General features: G+C 40.9%; 1 protein-coding gene across 2 annotated transcripts in view; it reads right to left on the reverse strand.

Moving 5' to 3' along the window:
• FAM110B (family with sequence similarity 110 member B) overlaps positions 1–25,517 on the reverse strand; it is a 72,438-nt gene extending 46,921 nt beyond the window's left edge. Inside the window, exon 1 of one of the 2 annotated variants that reach the window (XM_081874562.1) lies at positions 24,842–25,517. The gene's annotated coding sequence lies outside the window, so the exon portion shown is untranslated. Of the gene's footprint in view, positions 1–588; positions 723–24,841 lie in introns of those variants that run through there. The other variant, XM_081874565.1, reaches the window with a different exon arrangement.
• Between the last annotated feature and the right edge of the window lie 222 nt (positions 25,518–25,739).

A 25,739-nucleotide genomic window follows, 5' to 3' on the forward strand; every position in this document is an offset into this window, starting at 1 on the left:
CGGTGGCGCAGTGGCAGTGGGAGACCCCATTAGCTAAAGTGGTACCTCAGGTTAAGAACGGTTTCAGGTTAAGAACGGACCTCTGGAATGAATTAATTTTGTAACCAGAGGTACCACTGTATTTCAGAGAACTATAAAGCCAGCTTGAAGCCTTTGGCTGTAATAAACTTTAAGGCAATGAGAATCAACTTTTGCAGTAGCTTTCTGTTCTTGGGGAAAATTAGTAAGCTTCAGGAAACCCCAATGTGAAAAACACTACTTCAAGGGAATGATGAACTCCGCTCCCCCCATATAAGTACTAAAGTCTGGGAGGAGGAGCAGAAAAAAATCACACAAAACCAGTCCTGTTCCATCCAGCCTTCACCTTTAACTGGTCCTATGAGCTGAATGCAGTTTAATCAGCCAAGATTCTCCACATATTTTGAAAGTCCTTCCAAGGTAAATAAACCCATACCATATTAGGATGAAAAATTAAGATAGCTGAAGCAAGCAGAGAGATGGTACACAGAAATTCCATACCAGGGAAAGAACTGAATGCTGCACTCTACCAATCATTTTGTCAGAATAAATGTATAAAAAGTATCTCACCAGCTAGTGTGTTTTCAGAATTTTTGTTATGCTCGTCTGGACCACAGATAGTTTCTTGATGTAAGGTGTTGTTTCAGATTTGAATTGGGGGGGGGGAGCGTGTTAGTAGCTCTTCAAGGCCAAACTCCTCTACAAGCACTTTCAGGATATTTTTTGCAGCCCCTAGAGCAAGTAACAGCAGAAGATAGGTTGGTGGGTCCACAGTCTCGGAAGCCACATTTTTGTAAAGGCATAACATTCATCCAAGCACTTGTCAAAGTAGCTGTCAAAACAACTTGCATTGACAAGAAAATATATGTTAAACGCCCTACAAATTAATGATTACAACTTGAGGTGTTAGGAAATTCTTTGGACTGATTTTCAATAGTAAATATTACCTCTGAGTGGAAGACTAAGGACACTGATGCTGATTATTTAATTTAGTTTCTAAAAATTCACAACTCACTGTGAATAGGCTTTTTTTTAAGTGGGCTGAATAAACATATATTGATTCATTTTTATAATACCATACAAATATCAGACATTAAGACCTAGTTTATCAGGGTAACTGGGTTATCATTTTCAAAAGAAGGGGGGACGGACGGGACTACAATGCAAAATAAATAAATAAATAAATATCCAGAAGAATGATACCTATTCAATAGAAAGAACAACCTACCCAGTATTATATCCCTTTAAGTCCAACTGATTAAATGGAAGTGTAAAGCAGATGCATTAACAACTGTCTTGTATACAAGCAGATAATATTTAGCTAAAAATGCAATCAAGTTGTTTGTCTCAAGAACTACTAAAGTGTTACAGAATCTCTTTTCACAAGCAAGGGAACAAGTGCTGAATAAGCTATTGACAACTTCCTACAGCCTTGTGCCAAGAGAAAGGAGCTATTGATGGATATGTGCCTTTACCACAAAATGCAGAATGCAGCTGCTGCGTGAGGGAAGTTACTAAGATACATGAACCACAGCAATTTCAAGCTAGAATAGCTTTTTTCAAAATTGTGGTTTGGTAATATTTGCAGTCAAAACTAAGCTTTCTTTTAAATAAACAGCTCTAGCCCTAAGGATTGCACCTCTACAGACTGTCAGAAAACCAAGTCACATTCACAATGATAAGTGCTTACAGGCCATATTCTAACTCAGTTGGTCTTTAAGGTGCTACTGGAAGGAATTTTTTTATTTTGTTTAGGCCATATTCTGTTCAGCTAAAACAGAATAAGCAACAGCATCTCACCACTTACATAAAGATAAGTGGCGTTAGAAACTTCTCTGCACACTTGAAAGAGAGCATGCACCTTACTCCAGTACTCACAGCCCACCTGCAAACATGCTTGGAAGAAGTGGATTATCTAAACCCATTTCAATCTGATTTCAGGCTCAGATATGGAACCAAAACTACTTTGGCCACTCTGGTTGATGGCCATTGTCAGTAGAGAGGGCATAAATCAGAGTTTCTCAAACTTGGGTCTGCAGCTGTTTTTAGACAACTACTTCCATCATCCCTAGCCAGGACCAGTGGTCAGGGATGATTTGGACTCATTCTCAGAATATGGAGTTGTTTATAGTGAAGAATTTGAACTCCCCTTGTGAAGTAATTTCAAGAATCAATGTGCCATGGTGGTTAGAGTGCTGGACTAGAACCTGGGAGAGAAGGGTTTAAATCCCCACTGAACCACAAAGTTTACTGGGTCACCTTGGACCAGTCACGGTCTCTTAACCCAACCTATTCTTAACCTAATCTACTCTCAACATAGTTGTGGGGATTAAATGAGGAGGGGGAAGAACTATATATGCCACCCTGAGCTCCTTGGAGGAAAGGTACAATATAAATGTGCAAGTGAAAGTAAGCAGAGTAATTCACTTGTCTTTTTACTCCCATATAACCTCTGAAGACCTGGCATTTCAAACTGAAGACAAATGATAATCTAGTGCATGCTTCAGCAATAACACACAACAACTACAACTACAACTACAACAACTACTACTACTACTACACCTAAAAAGTGAGATCTTCCTTATGAGGCCCAAAGCAGATGTAACATTTTCTGATCTCCTGTTAAGACCCTGGGTGAAATAAACACATGGGTGCTGTTCTGTCCCTTCCAGGTGCCATCTCTGTATGAAACACACACCCACACCCGCAATTTAAAAAGTTATTTGCAGAAAATATGTTTAAACTCATAAGAGTTAGTGTTAACTGTGGTTTGCAAACCACTTTGAACTCTGTCTAAAGCTGAAGATGGTTAGCGTTATTCTCAATACAATACTGGTATTTTAGAATTTCAGCAAACAAAACAACAAAATGTACTGCACTATGTACAATGATGTGAGAACTGCCAGATCTGTCACATCCAGTGCACGTTGTGTCCCTCTGGGTTTCAGATTAGGCTCACTGCTCCCCAAAATAAAGTGTGGGTAAGCCGCATACTACCACAAACGAACACTCCCCAAACATACTATGTGTGTCACTATCCTGGGAATCTATGCAGCACAGGGCAGACTAAAGCCTGTTTGGCTATGCCAGGTATGCTGCAATCCTGGGCTCAGAATATATATGGACCTTTTCTACCTGGGATTATCAGGGCGAGATCTTCCACCCATACAAACATACATATTTTTCAGCAAGAATGTGCAAATCCATACTTTTAGGTTGAATTTTAGCAGTTCTTATTTTTATCTGTATGCCACCTTGAGTCCTGCCAGAGGTAAATCAAATTGATACCACAGAACTCTGCAAGATCCTCTTTACATGCCTATTAAATGTAACAGTCTCTTCTTTTTAGCTTCTAACACAAAAACTCTGATTTATTCTGAGTATGCTAATCTGCCCCATGTTTCAGTCTGGAAATTCAATAATCCACAACTGTTGAGCCTATTGCCCTAATCTTGTCATTTTAGGATATCAGTTCTGTTTATATTAGATACAGTTTGCTCATCTGACATCACCTGACCTCTCTTTACTCTTGTTGATTACATTCCAGTGCCTATGAAAGTATACAGTACTATGTTCTCAAAACAAGCCAAGGTTAGTTTGGGACAAATTTATGAAGCTGGGTTGACTAACATTCCCTGAAGAGCCACTACATGTATTCAAATCTACGAAAAGATGTTTTAATCCATTGCTCAGTCTTAAAGATGATAAGCAATGCCAATTTTGATACTTAACAGGAACATACAGAAGCTACTGATATAGCACTTTAACACTATAAACAGAATTAACATACTAATGAAAGAGAAAGAATTATGCAAATTTTAACTGACTAGACAGCTACAGGGTTCTGTAACTATTCAGTTGAAGCATGACAGTCTCTTCCATAAGAGCACCTTCTGCTCTGCAACTGAACTAGGAAAGATAGTTCTATTCTTGGAACAAGAGAAGTGATTTGACAAAACAGAAAAGGTGTGGGAGATCCTGGCTTTGCATCTAATTGGAAACAGAAGATCTTTGCCAGTGGACATTATGACAAAGAGAATCAGTCTGTAAAAAGCATACTCTCAATTCAAGGAGACAGGCAGGCTGAGTCACTATTTTTAAACACAAACACACACACACACACACACACACACACACACACACACTTTACAGGAATAACGGAAGCCCAAATGAGGTTGCAACAGGAAACCTTAAAAAGTTATCGCACTCCATATAATCTGAAAAGTGCATTTCTGTTTAAGGAACTAAATAGAATCAAACAAGTTCCACAGTGGCATTAAGACACCAAACAAACACTTTTGCCACTCCCACATCAAGCCACCTGCATAAAATCAATGATAACATTCGGAAATGAAAAATGCAGAAGACAAACTATGCAACATGTTCTACAGCGACTCAAGTCACCCATACTACATAAAATGAATTATGTATCACATCTGTTTATAGTTTGTCCATAACATGTGCCTTAATAGACCTCTTCAGCACAGTGCTGGGGAACCTGTGGGCCCCTAAACATTGCTGGACTACAACAAGGGCCAGGCTAAGGCCTGAGGAGCCCCTAAGCTACGTCAAACTTTAAAAGGCCCCACAGCATTAACAAAAATGTGTATCACTTTAACAGAAAGGACAAATAAAATTGAAATAATCATACATAGGCAATGATTCAGCTAAAAAACAATCATTTAACCAAAGCATGCATCTTGCAATAAGCCTATTTGCATATGAAATATTTTAAAATTAAAATACCTTATGACATCTTATATATAAACTTTTAATGTACACCAACACAAGAGTCATTACTCGTACAGTTTATTTCAAGTACAGTGGTACTTCGGGTTACATACGCTTCAGGTTACCGACACTTCAGGTTACAGACTCTGCTAACCCAGAAATAGTACCTCGGGTTAAGAACTTTGCTTCAGGATGAGAACAGAAATTGTGCTCCGGCGGCACGGCAGCAGTGGGAGGCTCCATTAGCCTAAAGTGCTACCTCAGATTAAGAACAGTTTCAGGTTAAGAACGGACCTCCAGAACGAATTAAATTCTTAACCCGAGGTACCACTGTACCTCGGTTTTCGAGCATCTCGGAAGCCGAACATTTTAGAACCTAAACACCAAAAACCCAGAAGTAATTGCTTCCATTTTCAAATGTTCCTCAGAAGTCGAACGGCTTCTGCTGCGTTTTCTTCAACCCCCCTCTGTGCCTTGGTTGTCGAATGTTTTGGAAGTTGAACTGTCTTCCGGAACGGATTACGTTCGACAACCGAGATACTACTGTGTTTCTTTACCACTTAATATTCAACTGCTACTTATTTACGAGATCTGATTGCAAAGACAGAGCCTAAGTGCAGAGAGTTTGCATAGGCGTGCAATACAAATATCTTTCTGATATCACACTGAATACATGTAGGGCAGGTATGGAGTCAGCACACACAATCTTGCTCCCCTCTCCCTACACACTTTCAAATAAATGTCTGAACATGACCCAGCCTTACACTAATGAGAAATCTATGTTTATGTATGGTGCAGACCCTGGACAATATCCAACTGTTTCTGCCAGCACAATGATTTTTGCTTGTGTAGTGCAACTTCCCTTCTCCTCTCTGTATGCATGCCCTGCACTCTCCTCAAATCTGCTCTGGGGAGTCAGGGGAAAACCCAGAGCATATTTCAGGAGTACACATGGGGGAAGTGGTGAAATTCTGTTGCGCAATTGAAAGTCCTTTGTCATTCAACATCTCATAGTTTCCATGAATCTGTGTGCCTGCAATATTTTTCGTGTCGGCATATATGAGCAGGATTGAATAGATGCTCACTAAAGCAAGCAAAATATATACTCAGAGTTAGAACAAGCATCTCCTAGAATATCCAATGCCCAATCATTCCCCCCCCCCCCTCCAAAGTGGAAACCACAACACCATGGTCTCTCCGTGCTGACTGCCATATCCTCATTCTGGAAGCCAAGAAGTTGTGACAAACCCCAAAATGAAAATAGGCTGCAGTACAGTGGGATTTAATTATTGGTACCTTGCCCTCTGCCTTCATTATTCAGCACTATTATTCCCCTAATGCAACAGAAATCCTGATGGGCACCTAGCTTTTTGAGTTCACCTTTCTGTAGCTTTCTGCTGAAAAGAAATTCTGTGTCAAAATGTTCACTCAAGCATTTCCAAGGGACAAAGTGGGCTTTCAAGAGATGCAGAAAGAAAAACAACAACCCTCTTGGAAAAGTTTATTTTTTGCTGCAAGTTGTAGTCCTCAATTACTGCTGCTTCGACACCATTTTAGGGCTTATTTGGAGAGGAAGGAATGTGTTCATGTTGCTGAGGCTCAGTTTCATTGCATGGCAGCATGGTGTAGCAAGGCTTTTGCCCTGAGAAAGCTCTAGTTTCACTTAGTTAAGAGTGACGAATTGCAGAACGTGAATGGGGGAATGCACATTCCAATGCACATCCCATTTAAAGCAATATACTATGGATGGACAACCATACAGCCAAATAATTATGTCAATCCACCATTCCATACTGTGTTACTGAATGAAAGCACATCCCTATCCATGTTATGCTGAAACTAATCAGCTACAAGTTGTTATATCAGCACACAAGAATATCAGCCCAATTGCTTTGGCATTCCAGCTCACCACTATCACCCTTCAGTAGCCTTCTGACAACCTTGAAATATTAGAACAGAAGGAAATGACATGTATACAAAAGAAGTACACATCACATGTTTAGTCACCTTGTAGCCATTATTCTATGTTTAGTATTTTTGTACCTCTTACTTATGAGAGTGCATTTGACATCCAGCCCTCTTGGAAAGCTTGTGTCTTCTACAGTTTCACTTAATAGGAAACAGATTTTATACGAGAAGTTCTGAAACAGCAGATGGAGAAAGTTTTCCCATCATTCTTCCATATAACACAGAAACTCCAAGGAAGCTATTTGGTGCTACTATACAAATGTGGCAAAGAGAAGCATTGAGAAAGTAGAGGGGCGATGTGTGAACACAGACAGTGCTCATGTGGTGCACACTATTAACCAGTACAAATGAAAGAGTTCCATCATAAGCAAAGGGGGGGGGGGAGTATTCATAGCAGAAGCTGTGAATGAAAATAAAGAACACAAGTTCCCTTACAGACCTAGGCTCCAGTGAAACTCACCACCCTGATTACTTTTAATGAAAATATTATTATTAACTATTTAATAACATTTTACATGTCTTTAGAGAGGCGTCTAACACCAAAGCCTTTAATTTCTCCTTCCCTAGCCATAAATGGACTATCATGGTAAGTAACTGGTGATGTTCTATTTCCAATGCAAATATTTGTTGTTCTGATGGTGACTGAAATTTATGACCAGTTCTATCCAATTTATTTTCTTGTCTGAGAGGGAAGAGTTGGCTGTTGGATGTGCAAAGTCTTGGGTGGTAGTCAACTAACCTTTACTCAGAGTAGACCAATTGAAATTACTAGGCCTAAATAAGTCATAGACATTAATCTCAATGGGTCTACTCTGAGTAAAAGTTAACTGAATAAAACCCTTTGGTACAGAGTAAAATGGACAAAGGATTGCAGCGGGGATGAACATTCAAATGCAAATCCCCATCCCAAACCAGCTAAGATAAATACATCTCGCCTGCCACTATAAATGTGCATCAGTTTGTGCAACTGCTCTTTCAGAGGGAGGGCAGAACACTGAAAGAATTGCTTGGAAAAGCAAGGATATCCAAGACACTTTGTAGACTTCCCATGGATATCTGATACCATGGCGAGACATAGTGCAAAACTCCATGAAAATCCCCAAATGTAACAAAACAGAACTGAATTAAGACAGCAAGCAATGTATGACCATTCAAACACACAGAAATACAACTGAGAACTCTGGAAAGAAATGTATGCAATATGAGAATTCAAACAGTATGCCAAATGAGGGAGGGAGTAGAAACCAAAGTTTTGAAACCTATGAAGTCATCCAAAAATGTTTTAAATGGAACACAGTCCTAGGCAAGGAAACAGTTTTCTCAGCTTTTTAAAGGCTTGCTGCAACTAGCTGCTAATTAAAATGATATTTTAAACAAAAGGGTTTCTTCATTTCCCTCCCTGCCCACATCTATGTTCTACAGCACTGCAAAAAATATGCAACTGGATAAAAGACAGAGATATTAGTTCTTTTTGTGTGGGTTAGAGAAGGACACACAATGCAATATTCATGAGTAAGTTAGATTTTAGGTTTCTTGGTGCCCTAATTTTCCCTTTTGATCCCAGTGCTTTCCATCCTTTATGCGGAAGATGTGGTGAAATCAGAAGCTAGAATAAACAGAATGACAGAAAATGTATTTATTTTTTGTTTTATGGTAATGCCTCTGATATGCTAGTGACTTTAAGGACGTTCAAGATATTCAGCTTATGCCCAGGGAAATGCATAATTTAAAGGACACTCATGCAAGCAAAAATGATGTTCATGGAAAAGAATTCTGTTATTTCAGATACATCTAAATATGTTCTGTAGGCAACAAGCAAAGGTGTTTTTTTAAACAAGCAAACAAACGGAAAGAAAATGGCATTTGATACCAATGCCAGGGACCTGTCACCCTGGCAAACACCAGTTTATTAGCAATAGATGAGGATACCGGGGGAATGTGGAGTTTTTTGCAGTTTCCAATACAAACTGAATTATTCTGCATCTCCTAGATTAATGCACAGGTTGGAATGAAGCCACCCACTGGAATTCACACTGTGACATGGTGATTTTTTTTGGGGGGGGGTGCAGAATCAAACTACATATTCTAAATCCTTATTTTGATAGAAAATGCATTTGGAAATGCCTATTTAAAAACATATTTAAATGGAAATTTTAATCCCGCTTGGCTTTCAAAATTCACCGATTAATGCAGAAAAGGGATAGAACACACTTGAAAGTGGATGGAAGCAGAAACAGAATTGTCCATAACTATTTAGAAATACTTCCTGCAGTAAGGTAAGGTAGGCATTTACAGGTGCAAGCAGGGGAGCTGGGGGGAAAAGTCAATCCAACATACAGGAAGAGACAGAATTTGGGTGACTAGGTAAGATTATATTCAGGTCATACAGATGTACCATGTCTAATAAATAAATGTGTTAACCTTGAAAGTTAACAACCCTACAGTACTGGGGGAGAGGGCCCCCATTCCAGGGGCCATTGGATGTGTCAAATCTCCCTCTCTGGTGGCAGAGAGAAAAGTCCACCATTGCAGAGAAATATACAATGTTGCAAGTCCCTTCTGTAAGGATGTGGGAAAGTCCATTATTGGTTCTTCTCCAACAAGGAGGATACATCAGGTGGTTATCCATGGTCATTCTGGGAGACACCTCCCATTCCCTGACACACTACTCCACCCACACTTTCCTCTGATGGCACAAGCCCAACAGGGCATTGGATTAGGCCATGGGTAGGCAAACTAAGGCCCAGGATCCGGCCCAGATTTAGATCCGCCTTCTAAATCTGGCCCGCGGATGGTCCGGGAATCAGCGTGTTTTTACATGAGTAGAATGTGTCCTTTTATTTAAAATGCATCTCTGGGTTATTTGTGGGGCATAGGAATTTGTTCATTCCCCCCCCCAAAGAACATAGTCCGCCCCCCCCCAAGGTCTGAGGGGACAGTGGATCGGCCCCCTGCTGAAAACGTTTGCTGACCCCTGGATTAGGCCGTTCATCCACCTTTGTTTCTTCCCTCCCTGTTAGATTGCACCTTTAGTTGTTTTAACATGCAAACACGATTTAGAAAGTGCATGTCCTGCCTCTGCTTATTAACCTGCTTTCCCTCAAAATTCACACACCTCTTTTAAGTTTGACTCTATCAGAAAATGCAACAAATGTTTTATTTCTGGAAATGATTTATTAACAAGGTGTGGGCTCAGCTGTTTTAGTAAACAAAATACTGAATGTTATAACAGTGCACCATTTCTTTGTACTTAGCACCTCCAAAATGATTATTTATTTAGCAACTTATAGTCACTATGAGAGAGTTTGCAACTCAACAAGGCAATGCTACAAGTCAAAACCAGGAAAAGACATTAATACAAGAAGGCCTCATTTCAAAGGGGGATGAATTTTGGGGCAAAATTAACTGCAGTAGTTCACACAGTGGGCCAAATACCAGTATCATTTCTTAATTTAGTATTGTCTATGCTGTTTGATGTGGGTGGGCCTTTTTTACATTTCAATATAATTTTAGGTTTCTGGTGTATAAAATGAATTGTGTTTGACATTGTTTTGTTATTTAGTGCTGATTTGACTTTCAGTATGAATTTTTTTCATTGTTACATTTTAAAGCTGTTTTCATTTAACTTATTGTACATAATCTAAACAATCTAATAAATGTTGATATACGAGTTTTGCATTTAACTCCTTATATGGTCATCTACTTGTAGAAGCAAGAAGCCAAATTGGGTTGTGAGTGAAAGGCACCTCTTGCCCCAGATACAATCACAGAAGACAGCTTTCTTAGACCTGGAAAACAGGCCTTCCCCTATGATGAAGATGGTCCTCCTGTGGAGAACCATGTATTACTGTCTGGGTACCAACAATTGATGCTGCAGGTGAGCCACCTAGTAAGATTTTGGTTCACCTTGGAAGTAGTTGTGCCGGGAGTAATTCCTCTAGATGAACTTCTTCCTTTCACATCTCAGGCTCATGCAAACTCAAACATTTACATCATGAAAAGATGCAACTTTTTTGTGTAGCCAATTTCTGCAAATGCCCCTCAGCCTCTTACAAAATATTAGTTAAATGTATAAGGATTTCCCTCCATCTAAAATGTAGTGATGGGGTTTCATGAGTTTTCTCTAAAACCTTCCCCTCATCCAGAAATAATCTCAACATATTAACCCTCATCACTGCAGAAAACTTCTCCTGGGACAGCCTTCCTAAATGCTGACCAAAAACAATAGATAAAGTATACTTCCCAACAAGAAGTTCAGGGTTCCAACCCTAGGCATTATTACTGGGAAATATAGTACCCTTCAAACACATGCCTCCCATTCTGAACTAGCAGCTAATTTGGAAAGCTACAGCTGTAAGGACATATATAGAGTGAGAACATGAGAACAATTTATTTAATATATATTTTATACCAGCCTTCATACAAATCCCAAAGTAGTTCACAACAGTAAAATACAACTTAACAACACAATACAGGAAAACAAAGTAAAATCACAATAAACAAACACACTAAATTCATCATTACCAGCCAATGCCTTGCACCAGTGATCCATCAAAGGATATGGCCCGTTCAGTTGTTCACAACATGCAGAAGAGCATTTGGCAGGAATCAGGGTGAGGGCTTTCCCCCCCTCTTGTGGCACCTGGTCCATGGAAATAAGATGGACAGCAATTCTGTTGTGTTTCCAGGAGGTGCCAAAAACTCAACAGAATTGGTGTCCATCTTATTTCCATGGTGCCACAAGAGGGGTAAAAAAGCCCTCACCCTGATTCCTGCCAAATGCTCTTCTGCATGTTGTGAACAACCGAACGGGCCATATCCTAATATCTCAATAGCCAGTCTATATGGGTGAACACGTTCCTTCAGGTTCCAAACTGCTTAAGACTTTGTAAGACAACAAAACCTTAAACCTGACCTGGTAGCAAACTGGCAGCCATTGCTGCTCTTTCAGCAATGGTGTTACATGACCATAGTAGGTTGCTCCAGCTAGCAGCATTACCACTGCATTTTGCACAGCTGCAGAAGCCTCGTGGCGTAAAGGGTTGGTGCATATGGCTGTTAACAAGGTTAATGGTTCAAGCCCACCCAGGGATGGTTGTGGGCAGGATTCCTGCATTACGGGGCATTGGACAAGATGCACGGATCACTGTTGCCAACCTATCCTTGTCCAGATACAAAAGTAGATAGCACACCAAATGAAGCTGTAAAAAATGTTCCTAGCCAGGCACTTGGGGCTCCAGTGTTAAAGGTGAGTTCCCCCAGGGCACACACCTGCTCCCTAATTGGGAGAGCCACCTCAGTCCAAAACAGGGAGACTAACTCCCAGAACTGGGGACCACCACTCACAACCAGGGTCTCAGCTTTGTCAGCATTCAGCTTCAGCTTGTGGCCCTCATGCAGACCACCAATGTATCCAGGCACTGGGCTCAGAACTTGCACATCTGCACATTATTCAGTTGTGACAGAGCTATGTGTCACTTGCATCTTGATGATACAGTACGCCAAATCCCCTAAGCACTGTTAAACCGCTTCAGAGACAGAATGGTACCCTGTGGCACCCCACAGTGGAATAGTCACAGTGCCAACATATAGTAATGTGCATGTGAAGTAGACCTTATTCTCACTTAAATCAAAAGGACTTGCTTCTGAGTAAAATATGTTTAGCCACTGAGTCATGCTAGCAAGTATTTCTGTTGGAGGAACAGCAATGTAAATGCAGAAACAAAAGCTGAAAAAAATCCAAAGAAATCAATCATAAGCACACACAGTCACACAACCTTTGGCTGTATGAAACTTAGAAGGCTGTAGAGGAGGAAAAGGTCAGAAGCAAGGGTCTCAGAACAATGGATATGGAACAGAAAAGCTAGGAAGCCACTGAAGATAATTTCTGTTGAACGGAGCCCTAAGTTATTAATAAGACAGCATCTCTTTGACCTAGATTTTTTTTCCTAGCTACAAGAAGGAAAGAGACTGCATTTTAAAAAGAAGAAGCAACATATTATACCACATACTGAATTATATTAGACAGATATGAACAAGTAAAACTAAAAGAATATCTACACTGCTTGATTGCATATAATTGAAAGAGTGCTTGTACTTTGGGTCAAAATCCGGTTTATTTGGACTAGGGTTAAAGATTTATTTTCAAACTTATTTGATTTCTTCTTTCTCTTACTGTTGTTTAATTAAATGTTTACATGTAGGCATCCCCAGCACAGTAGTATATCTAGATTTAACTTCCAAGAGAGATGCTTGCTGGATTTTTGTTTTATTTATAACAGCTTTGATATTAATATATATTATCTGTGCAACAGATTAAACGTTAGGCTATCAAAAATAGTTTGCATTCTCATAATCTCATTTATTTTTATAATGATTAAAAAACAAACAAACCCAGAAACAAAGCTAACACAAAAATTCAGGGCTTTTTAAAAAAACCACCCCAAAGTAATAGAATCTAAATTGAAAAGGCCTTCTAAGGGAGATGTTGAACCTGTGGCTCTCCCTCAAAAAACCTTAAATGATCATATAATAAATCTCCTATTGTGTTATTCTGAAACATATTTTGAAAGCCAAATTCATCAGCATCAGAGAAACAGATCTATACTGGAATGCACTTTTGAATTAACAGTGTATCCAAAGTTCCTAATTTCCTTTTTTAGTATACAAAACCATATACATTTGGCTGTATGATTAATCAACAACAATTTCCTCCTGAACTTATTATGTGGATTGGAACCTAAATTGAGACGCTGTACACGCAAAGTCCATAGTCAGCCAGGTGATGAAAGTGAGCTGCTTTTTGGGGGAAATGGGCATTAATTCTTTATATGTTAACTCCTTATTATCAAGTGAACTCTCACAGATTGCAACAAAACTATATCCAATAACTAAATTCAATAAATAAATAAATAAATAAATAAATAAGCATGTAAAATTGCAAGGCAATATTGTGTTGCATGGATAACAGCTGGAGAGATTCTGAACAGCTGTTGCATCTGAGATTCTGTTGCAGCATCTGTACTCTCCATAATAACAATAATACTTGGGAGTATCAACCCAAACTACACTACAATGTTACAGATAGGTAGCCGTGTTGGTCTGCCATGGTCAAAACAAAATAAAAAAATTCCTTCCAGTAGCACCTTAAAGACCAACTGAGTTAGTTCTAGGTATGAGCTTTCGTGTGCATGCACACTACAATGTGATAGAAATATGTATTAGGCACCATCAGTATGCATGGAATAACACTACAAGCCAGGGAAAACGGTCCAACAAAAAAGTTGTCTCCAAAGGAAGCTTGTTCTCTAGATGCTTGAACCAATAATTAGTTGTTGCTATGACCACACTACCTTAACCCCTTACCTCATGACACACCTCTGAAACACAGCATGAAAACTCACGTTCTACCTAATGCAGACTCTGAGCTAGGAGTCCTCAATCCAGGGGACATAGAACACACTAGGCAAGTGTAGGACCAAAACAAATCACAAGCTTCAGTGGAAATTTGAGGTTGGGGAGGCAACAGGCTTTATTCTTTCACCTCTGCTGCTCCAAGTTTCAGAGAAAGCTTTGAGCATACTCAGCCCCTGGGGTGAGCAACATTGTTGAATTCTGAGCATCACTATTTAGAATTATGGCTTTAAAAATACAACTCACAAGAGAGTGCAAACATTAATGTCACACACACACACACACACACACACTGTATACTTACGAGGGGAGCACACAATTAAAAGTATTTCACTAGTATCATAGAATTATAGAGTTGGAAAGAACCCTGGGGATCATCTATTCCAACCTTCTGTAATGCAGCTGTCCCATATGGGGATTGAACTTGAAACCTTGGTTTCATCAGCACCATGCTCTAGCCAACTGAGCTATCTAGGCACACAATCTAAGGCTCCAAAACTGAAAATCAGCTTCAGTCCTCCCAACTCTGTCTCTGTTCCCTTTGCCAGTTGAACAATACTACAGCTGGACCAACACTTCCAAGACCTCCAAGTAAAGCAAAAGTGGGGAAGCTGTTTCCAAGCCCCCATATGCCCCCATTGGGTGGGACCAAAGGAAAAAGTGGCTGGAACAAGGGAAGAAACATTTAGTGACAGTAGGCTAATTTCTACACACATCCACCTCCATTTTCCATCCAGATAAGAAAGAGTTGTTATTGCAGTTCTAGGACACATTCCAACCAGACAAGAGCACTCAACAAGGGTGGGAAGCAGAGTTGGTGAGTAGGTGTTGCCTGAGGAGAGTTCCAAGGCCAGAGAGAAAGGCCCATTTGGCCTCTGGACCCAAGGTTCCCGACCCTAGCAGTGAAGATGCAGTATCTTAACACAAGAACACAATATAGCAATTTGGAGTGCTATCCTGTCATAGCTACTATAAAAGACTTTCATTAATGCTTCTCATCTCTGTTGTCCACTTTCCTGACACTTCGCAAATACAAAATTTTATCAGCATTTGCCTTTTCCCACACTAGCTGCTCTTCCCGATTTCCCAGGAACTGACCAAAAACAGACACAGAGCGGATGAACCTGGCTAAATCCCAAGCCAGAGAAAGAAAGAGCCTATTGGTAAGCACATCTGGAACGAGTTATGTCAATGCGGTTCCTTTTCCCCTTATGAGGATTACATTTTAATTGAACTGGTTTGATAACTTTCATGTTTAAAGCTGGAAAAGTGAGTCCATAGCAAAATATTCTCCCAGTTGCTCAGCCATGAGAACCCAGGCTGCCACCCACCTCACTTCTTATGGAAACCCACTGGTAGAAAGTTTGTACCGGAGTTATCAGATTATTGGAAAAGAGAATGGGGTTAAATGAAAAGAGCAAACACACAACACACAGCACCTTGAGCAGCAGCAAAACTACACAAATATAGTTGATACTTTACTTTAGCATGTCCTCACATACTTGTGTTCTTATATCCCCCTCCTTTTTTCCCCTTTTTGCAATTACCTCCCATAGTTTAGGAAGCTGCCTTAGGCTAAGTGACATTACTGGTGTATTTAGCTCAGCATTTACATGGACTTGGAAGCAAGGACTACCTGGAGATTTTTAGATAATGGGACTCAACCTGGGACTTTCTGCTTTGCATGTGCTCTACCACTACAACTACAGCTTGCTTGTGCGGGGCCCTGGGGGTGCAGAGAACAGTAATGTTCAGAGACTGTCACTTATCATTTAGGCAGGTATATATGATATATTGATGCATTGTAAGATGTTTCTAAGGTTCATTTGATAGAGCAAACTCTTTTTGCACAAAAGCATGTTAAAATTAATAGATATTAACTAGCAAGTCTTTCTCTGCACAGTTAGCAAATTTTGCTATTCCAGTCACTAGGATAAGTATTATAAAAGAATTACTGTAGTTCATGGATAATTTGCAATAGATTGCATGTCAAAGGGACTCTGTGGGAAGGCTCCATGAGCCCAGAGGGTGTGGCAGGTAAGGCAGCACATGGAAGTTATCCAACTCATTGTCCTTGGGAATCCATAGATCTCCCAAACTAAAGTAGTTTTTACTCTAAAGAAGTAACATATTAGCTTCATAATGACATAAAACTGAAACCATCCTAATCAGAGCTATCAAAAGACTAGTAAGAGTACACTAAATTCCAAGAGATAAAAAAACAAACAAACAAACCCAGATGCATTTCCATAGCAGAAAAATATTTAGCTAGCACAGCAATTGATTCTATGCAACTTACTCAAAAGTAAAGCCACTAGTTTATTTAGTTATTAAGTTTATACCCTGTCCTCCCTCCTAAAGGAGCCCAAGGAAGCAAACAAACAATAAAACAATGAAAATATCTTAAAAACTAGTTCAATTATATAACTCGCAATGTGTTTGTAGGACTGCAGCCTTAAACACCAGTCCCATATATTAAGGATTTGGTTTCACTGGTTTCTCAATGAAAAATAAAAGAAGTCAGAATTAGACAATCTTTTTTTTTTTTTTTTTTTTTTGGGAGCGGGGTGAAAAGAGAGTAAGGAACATTCATTGGGTCCAGACAAATAAATATCGTATCTGGCCTTGTAAATTATCATATTAGTGATAGGAAATCCTTTATGATTCATCGAACAAGTCTCTTTCCTGAAAACACATGCCAAAAACACAGACATCAAAGGGATGAAGGAACCACGCTAAATTCATGGCACATTTTTTTTTATTACTACAAATATACATACATGAACATTCTTCTCAGTATACTAAGAACTCAGTGCCCAGTGATATTTATCAAGCAGCTGCAAACACATCTGTACACAATGGTGCTCCTCACATGACTGCCTCTCCCCATATTGGCAGCAGCTTGTCATCAATTCAAGCAGTGAGGATCATGGTAGGAGGTGGCCATTAAAAAAAAAAATCAGCAGGATTTCTTGCAAGTGGAGCAAGGCACAGGGTTGCAACCCAATGGCATGCCCACTTTTAAAATTTGCTCAATATACTATACTTTTCCGTGTAAAAGACAAAGGGTTTTTTTACACAAAAATAAAATTTTAAATGGGGGGGGATCTTATACATGGGTAGTGCAGAGGGGGGACGACAACGGGCGATTGGTTGCAGCCGCAAGCAGGACCTTGCGATTGGGTGGGTGAATGGAGTCTGCTGCAAGGGCTGCTTTGGATTGGCTGCTGCTTTGTCAAATGGGTGGGTTACTAGCGGATGCGGCAAGGGCTGCTTTGGATTGGCTTTGGCAATTTGGCGGGTGTCGTGATTGTTAGCGTTTGTCAGTTGGGTGAGTGATTTTCGGCAATCTTCCCCCATTTTCTTTAATTTTAGTCCCCCAAAATAGGGGGCATCTTATACATGGGGGCATGTTATACACAGAAAAATATGGTAAGTGCAAGGCATGGATCAAATGGATTTCTTTACTATTTGCACTTGCAAGGCTGCAACCAGGCATGTATAAATAACATTTCCATTATGTAGCGCCAAACCACATTACGGTGAGGGAAAATGTAGAAAGTTGTCAAGCTAGCAGTTCAGCTATACTTCTAAACTCAAAGGGATAACTCCTTAAATGTAAGCCTTTTATCTTCTCCAATTTCATGCTAAATTTTACATTGATTAAAAGTGAGGAGGGGGAGCTTTGTTTTATCTCATTTCTACGAAGCTTATGTTTTAATTCATGGAACTTGAGGGGGGGTGTATTTTATTTTACTAACAGTGGGATTACAGAGTTAGCAAATGCTGCGTCACCAGTTATTAATTTTGTCACTTTTGACCTAAACGGAACAGTCTCTTCCTGAAAGGAAGGATTGCTCTTGGAGTTACACAATTTCATAGATTCATAAAAACAAAGACAGTTCTGTTGTACAGTAGTAGTATAGTTTTGCTGTGGGCAGGAAGAGAAAGAAATGGTATCTACTTGTCTTATAATTAAATTAAATAAAAGGAGGCAACAATAGATTTGCAGTCTTATGGCTATAAACAGCCATGAATAGACATTAAAAGACTACCTTAAATCAGTATTACTTTGAGGCTTTTACAAATGCTTAATTTTGCTGCAATATAAATCTTTAATATCTCACACAGTTGATTTGATAGTAAGCAAACAAGAGGTAAGACTGTTTAGGATCAAAATGTCATGCAGCATCAAGAGTAAACACAAGTGTGTCTATACAGATGAAAGTATGCAACTGTTGTCACCTGGAATACCAATGGCAATACAATATGAATATTGATAAGGGCGGGGCATTATTTGTAACTACACAGATTTCTCAACATTCACTATAGTTCTGGGGATCATGCCTAAAGCCAAAATTGCATATGGTCATGGGTTCAATGGCAGGTGGGATTGCCAAAGTCTTTCCCCCCCAGACACTGACGCCTTTCCACACCTTATTTGTTTGTTTTTTGCCAAGCACATAAAGCGAAATGTGCACAAGTTAAATGTGCATACGTTGCGTGCTTATTATATTTTTCCTTCTAACTGAATGTACATTATTTCCATTGACAGAACAGACCACAAAGCTGCATAGATGTCCACATGGAAAATCCTTTCTACATAATGGGCTGTAGCCAGAAGAAATCAGGCATGCTTTAGTTGGCTCCTGCAGAGCAGTGGTTCCCAAACTTCCTTTCGCCATGAACCACTTGAAAAGTGCTAAGGCTCCTGGCAGAACCTTGTTTTCTGCCTGTTGTAGCAACTGTAATGCACTTTGCTAGATGCTATATGATCTTTAGTTGTATTTTTATTGCTTCTTATTTTCTTATACAGTGGTACCTCAGTTTACGAACTTAATCTATTCCGGAAGTCTGTTCTTAAACTGAAACTGTTCTTAAACCGAGACGTGCTTTCCCTAATGAGGCCTCCTGCCGCCGGTGCCCTTCCACTGTTCGGCTTCTGTTCTTAGACTGAGGTAAAGTTCGCAAACCAGGATACTATTTCCAGTTTTGCGGCGTTCTTAAACCGGAATAGTTCATAAACAGGGCTGTTGTTAAACCGAGGTACCACTGTAATGCATTTTATTGTAACAGAATTTGAATGCCATCAAATTTTATGGAATTCAAATTGTAACTGTTCTTCACAGATATGCTGTGGACCACCTGAATGAAGCTTGTGGACAACTACAGTGGTACCTCGGGTTACAGACGCTTCAGGTCACAGACACTTCAGGTTACAGACTCCACTAACCCAGAAATAGTACCTCGGGTTAAGAACTTTGCTTCTGGATGAGAACAGAAATTGTGCGGCGGCCGCAGCAGGAGGCCCCATTAGCTAAAGTGGTACCTCAGGTTAAGAACAGTTTCAGGTTAAGAACGGACCTCCAGAACGAATTACCGTAAGTACTTAACCCGAGGTACCACTGTAGTTGCCTGTGGAACACAGTTTGGGAGTTGCTACTCTAGAGCAGTGTTTCCCAACCTTGTGCCTCCAGCTGTTTTTGAACTACAACTCCCATCATCCCTGACTAGCAAGACCAGTGGCAAGGGATGATGGGAATTGTAGTCCAAAAACAGCTGGAGGCACAAGGTTGGGAAACACTGCTCTAGAGAGCAAAACTAGCCCAGAAAACAACAAGAAGAGATCTGTGTAACAAAGAAACCAACAGAAACTAATGCAAAATGAATTTGCCCATCCAGCTGAGTTGCAAATAGGGGTTTTGAAGGTTAGATTCAAAGCAATAACCATGGTCATTAATTTTCACATCAAGTATTTCCATAGAGTCCTAATCTCATGTTCTACTCATCTATGCAAAGCTTACTTCTGAATCTGCATAGAAGTACAAAAGCCAGCATTCAGATATGAGAGTGAAAATCAACCTTGTTTCACGAAAGTCATCCTAAAGGTTTTACATGATTTTTTGAAGTTTGACGATTCAAGACTGAAGAAAATCCTTTGCTGCCATGATCTTGGAGTACTGACACTGCATGGCAAACACCTCAGCACAGACTTTCTTAATCTGGGATCTTGAATACATCACAATGCTCTAAAAACATAAATGGATATATATATATGACTGCAACTTGTTGTCTTGCAATCTATACATTTATTTATTTTACTGCACTTTTCTCCTGCCTTTTTGTCAAAGAAGCTTAAGCGGGGTGGCTTCTCAATCCCATTACCACATAAGTAACATTGTGTAGTGAACAGGATACAGTTTTCTCTGTAGCGGCAGCCCAACTATGAAATGCTCTCCAAGCATCAACAGTTTACTTTTCCGTGTCAGCTGAAATACATCTCTCTTTCGATAGGCTTTTACAGATATTTGATTCCATTTGACCAGCTACAAAATAATGGGTTACCTGTCTGGTAATAATACAGTTTTACTTGAAATGAAATTTTAATGGCTGCATCTTATAATCAACCACTATGATTTATCAATTACTTCTCCACCTCAACATAGGGCAAATCATTATCATGCTTCTGAGAACATAACATTATGAAATGAAATACAAGATTTCAGGCAACTCATTGGTAAAGGAATATTGCTCAATTGACCAGTCAAATATTATCAAAGAGTAGACAAGTATTTAAATCATCAACTTAAGAGAAGTGCGCATGAGACACTGACATCACTTACAAAACAGAACCAAGTCCATCAACTGTTATTATGACATGATGAAATAAAATGGTTAACTATTTTAAGGGAAATTACCAATAATGTTCTGTAAATACAAAAGTACATAATACTGAAGAGAATAAAGAGTTCTTAGTTTTCATCATGGAAATCCTTTCTCAGGAAGAGCCCAAAGAGATATTTTAAAAAATGAAGTTAAACAAATAAAATACAGAGTACATATGAAACACACATGTTGAATGCACAGCAAAAGCCAGATTTTAAATGTGGTAAAGGTTACACTAAGCAGACGTCAGGCCAACACAAGCATTTTTGCTTCATATTATCCAACTCAGATGCTTCAGTGTCATCACCTTTCTCATCAGTATCCCCCACCCTCCTCTTGTATACTCCTGCTCACTGACACAAGTCTTAATCAGGCATTCTTCACAACTTAAAACTGAGATATGCGGATATCAGTCTTACGACAATGGAAGGCTTGAAACTGATTTCTGGCTCTTGGAAAGTTGATTCTGCAAGCTGACCGATTCCATTCCGCACTAGCAGCAACACAATAATTTCTGCCACTATGGCTGATCCATAAGGAAGTCTCCACCCTTTCTACTATCATGTAGGAGCAAGCTGCCTTGATTAATCCGCTGGAATTTCACGTCACATTGTTGTAGCAACCAAGAGATTTCCCCGCCCCCATTTCATTATTTGCTACCTCCATCACAATTGTCTGATCGTTTTACAAATGGTTAAGACTTACGACCCTGGCATTCCTGAAGCTGACTGTGGCAGGGTGCAGCAAGGAGCTCCTTGTATTTCCTATCAGGAGACATCATGATTGAGATAAAAAAGGTTCATCGCCATTTCCACAAAAAGGATACATGACATATATCTGACTACTGTGAAACCAGTGGTCAGTTGACTGACTAACAAAATAACCTCTAAAGAGCTAGAGAATATATAAGGAGGTATAGTCTCTATGTATCTTTTTAGCATTTTTGCCACACTAGGTTCACCTCTCTGAAAAGAAAGAGCATCCCTTTGAAATCTGACCAGTTACCAACCTTTTATTTAAAAAAGTTACCCTCATAGGAGCTTAATTTCATGTAGTGTTGTGACAGATGTGTACCAGATTTGGAACAGGACCGAAGTCTGGGTTAGAGGAAGGAACCTTGTGTTTATTCATTCATCATAAAAGAATTAAAGCACATTGGACAACCCCAAGATCAAGTCATAAATATGTAATCTTTCTAGGCCAGTGTTGTTATAGTTTTAAATTTTATTAACAGTTTTTCAATGGTCCTGTAAGGAGCAGCTTACTCAGGACCATTTAAGCGAAGCAAAATTGCTCAATGAATTAAATAAAAAAAAAGTATTTCAGACATACAACAGGCCCAAGACAAATTCTTGATGTAAGGAAGAACTAACCTGGATTTATATTTGCACTGGCTCAATAGTTTTTCCACTGAGTTTGTTGCTCATAACATATCCTAAAGTCAAATGCTTATTAATGCAATTTCTCTTGATACCAGTGAGATTTTTTTTTTAATGCAAAACATTTTTGCTTCCATTTTCACAAAGCTACTAAAAGTTCCATTCAAATATTGCAGCCCACATGTGGATAGCAATGAAAAATGCTTTTGCAGAGGGCAAGAGATGCTCTACAAACAAGGCTGCACGTGGAATGGGCATGAAGAGTCTCTTATACCAGTGGTTTTAGAACTCTCTGTCTTCAGGAAACCTCTTCTGCATCAACTTATCTGCCAGGAATACATACAACTACATACTTGCTACAGAACATTAGCACATGACCAAAAAGTCCTTGTATACTGTAGGGCAAGGTTGGGGAAACTGTGACCCTCCAAATGCTGCTGACCTAAAACTTCCATCAGTTCTAGTCAGTTATGACCAATGGTCAGGAATGACGGGAGTTGTAGTTCAGCAATATTTGGACAGACACAGGTTCCCCATCTCTGTTGTAGGAGATCATGCACTGCAATCATCAGGCACTGGCCATACATTTTGAGTTCCACTGTTATCCTATGTGCACCCATAAGCGTGCCTTAAATGCACCCAACATCTTCTGGCAAAACTGTTCATGAAAGAAAGATCAATAATGGAGGACTAAATGTAATGAACTTTGTCTAACATCATAGGTCTTCTCACTAAAGAATGCACTGATAAGTTCTCCAAAAACACCAGGATTCCCTAGAAGGGTTTTAAAACTATGACTGGGGAGGTGGCATGGAGTAAATAGCTTTAAGCCTACTGTATAGAATGCCACCACAAGCAAGAATTTTACATAGCCTCTTCATGAGGCCCATTCATATCTAAGCAGTTCTAGTACATAACCTGTTGCCTAACTGGTTGAATATTTCATGTTTTCTTAAAAGTTACTATAACAGCCTTATGCAGTAGGCCATTACTGTATTCTTATCCTCACACTACAAATGGGCTCAGTTAGCTCAGGTGGTTAGAGAATGGTGTTAATAATGCCAAGGTCATGAGTTTGAGCCCCATACGGGCAACCTGCCTATGAACTAGGTGACCCTCCAACTCTACAATTACATGATTCTAAAAGGGAAGGGAGAAAGCCCCCCCCCAATAAATTAGATGAGATTTTAAGTAGAATCTTCCCACATCACAACTTATACTCCTAGCCACTATACCACATCTATGGATGAGAATGAGATCATAATATTGCCATTACAAGGACCTGCACTAAAATGAAATGACACTGATGAAAGAAGTTTGGCAGGCAAGTATCTTGGATGTTTTAGGTAAGGAAAGCCTGTGTGAAAAGTCCTCCTCTAGATCCGTGCCATTACTAGAAGTCTAGGATACTGCCTTAACACAATTTATTCAGTTGCAACTGTAACTCCAGTTCCCACCTAACAGGTGCACCTCAAATGTGAAAACACAGTTGTCCTCCAATAATGCAACCCTATGGATGTTTATTTGGAAGCAAGTCCCACTGTGCTTAGTTCCACTTACTCCCCAAGTAAATGTTCCTAGGACTGCAACCAAAAACACTGCTGAACTATTAGAGAGAGAGAGAGAATGAATGACATTAAAGCTGAAACCCTAAAAATACTTACTAGGGAGTAAACTCCAATGAGTATGGCTTCTGAGGATTGCCATGCACAATGCCAAAAGCAAACTATTCACAACATACATATTCTCAGGAGCCATACAGCCTATTCCTGTGCATGCTTACTCAAAAATAATCTCACCTAAGGTGAAGAGAGACTGATCATCGCAAGTGTGGTGCTGGTGTTCTCAAGCAAACTGTAGCAATTATTTGGGGCGAGGAGGATGTTCGTTCAAAGCAGTTCCCCCCAAACTTTGGCTGTCTTCAGTCCAAGTTCAGGCATCCCCGGGTAAGTATGCACGTGATCCCAGCCTCGGGATGCAACAGTGATACTAGCAAGACTTTGGAACCAGAAGCTGCTGCACCTGGATCTCAGCAACCAACAGCTCTTCCGCTTCCCAGGCAGAGCCAACAGAATCCTCTTGGCAGCTCTGGGTATCCAACCTTTTGCTATTCTCCTGGAATTACTTCCATCTCTAAAGATCTGCAAGGAAACAAGCCTGCCTCCCTCTACGCACACGCAGATAACCCACCCTCCTCTCTGCAGTACAAACCCAGTTTACACGAGCAACCTCCCCCCAAAACCTGCCCCCCCACTTCCTGCTTCTAACCCAAATATCTCCGAGAGACTGGAAGAACAATGCCCTTTTGGAGGGGGGGGGGCTCAGTCCAGGTGGTTGGCGCATGCACAAAGCAAGCAAGCGGCCCCCCCCCTTTCCCAAAGGACTCAGCTGCTGCTATTTCAACGGGCAGCAGCGTTGCTTGCTGGCTTGCTTGCCTGTGCTTATGGCCATTGCAACAAAACAAGGCACAGGCGCTCCAGTCAGAGCAGGCGAGATGTGAGGGGGTTGGGGAGGGCAGACGAGACGGAGCTGTAGCTGCGCCAGACAACGAGCGCGACAGCCAGCCAGCCAACCTTCTCCACACACCCCTCCGGTATTCTTCCGCCGCCGCCACCGGTCCCGAGGCGCCCGGATTCCCTCTCCGTTTCTCTCAGAAGCACCCTTACCTGCCGCGCCTCTCCTCAGAGATACCAAGCCCCGCGCCAGGCGACGCCAGCTCCCGTGGAAAGGGGAGACGAGGCGGCGAGCCGCTGAGGGGGCGCGGGAGCAGCGCAGCCCGCTAAGCCGTCCTGCCTGCGCGCGCGGGGCTCCCTCCACGCGCTGAATGAAACTCTCCCACGACCGAGCTGCAGCTGCTGCTGCTGCTGCTGCCGCCACAGCTAGAGGCGCGGCGCCGAGCTCCGTCCTTCCCACTGCCTCGCCAACGCGGAGGGGGAGTCGAGGGAAAGTAGCTGCCTTGCTCCGGGGCTGCCTTTTCTCCATGGGCGGCCTCGCAGGGTCTAGCCAAAAAGCAGCCAGAAGCCCCGGTTCGAGCTCCGGCCTTGAGCTCTCGGGAGAGCGCGGCTGGGCCAAGGGGCTGGCATGCTCCTTTCCCCGCTGCCTCTCGGGGCCCCCTCGACTTCGGGATGGTTTGGTCCAGGCTGAAATGGGGAAGGGGGCGGGGCGGGGGATGCTGCTGCCCGCACACAATAGGTTTGAATCGGCCCCCTCCGTGTAACGGAGCAGACGCTGTCGAGAAAGCGGCGCTCTCGCCATCCCCTCCCTTTTCTTTCTTTTTAAAGGCAATGCTCTGGGTTTGGACCAAGACGTGTGAGGGGAGGAAGAGAGAGAAGGCAGCCAGCCAATGCAGGCGCCCAAATAAATGAATAGTAAGCCAAGGAAAGGTCCCCCCCTTTCCCCCCCTTTAAACCAGTCATAATTCGGGTTGCGAGAACTGTGACGATCTATTCTTCCGCATTCGGCTTTGTTGTTTTAGCAGCATGTGCGAAGCTGCGCAAAGTCATTTGCGCGCAAGCCCTCGCCCTCCCCCTGAGAACTATCAGCCTAAAAGCCTCTGTGCTTTTC

This window comes from Podarcis erhardii (assembly GCF_964252035.2).
Source record: "Podarcis erhardii genome assembly, chromosome: 8".
Lineage (NCBI taxonomy): Eukaryota > Metazoa > Chordata > Lepidosauria > Squamata > Lacertidae > Podarcis > Podarcis erhardii.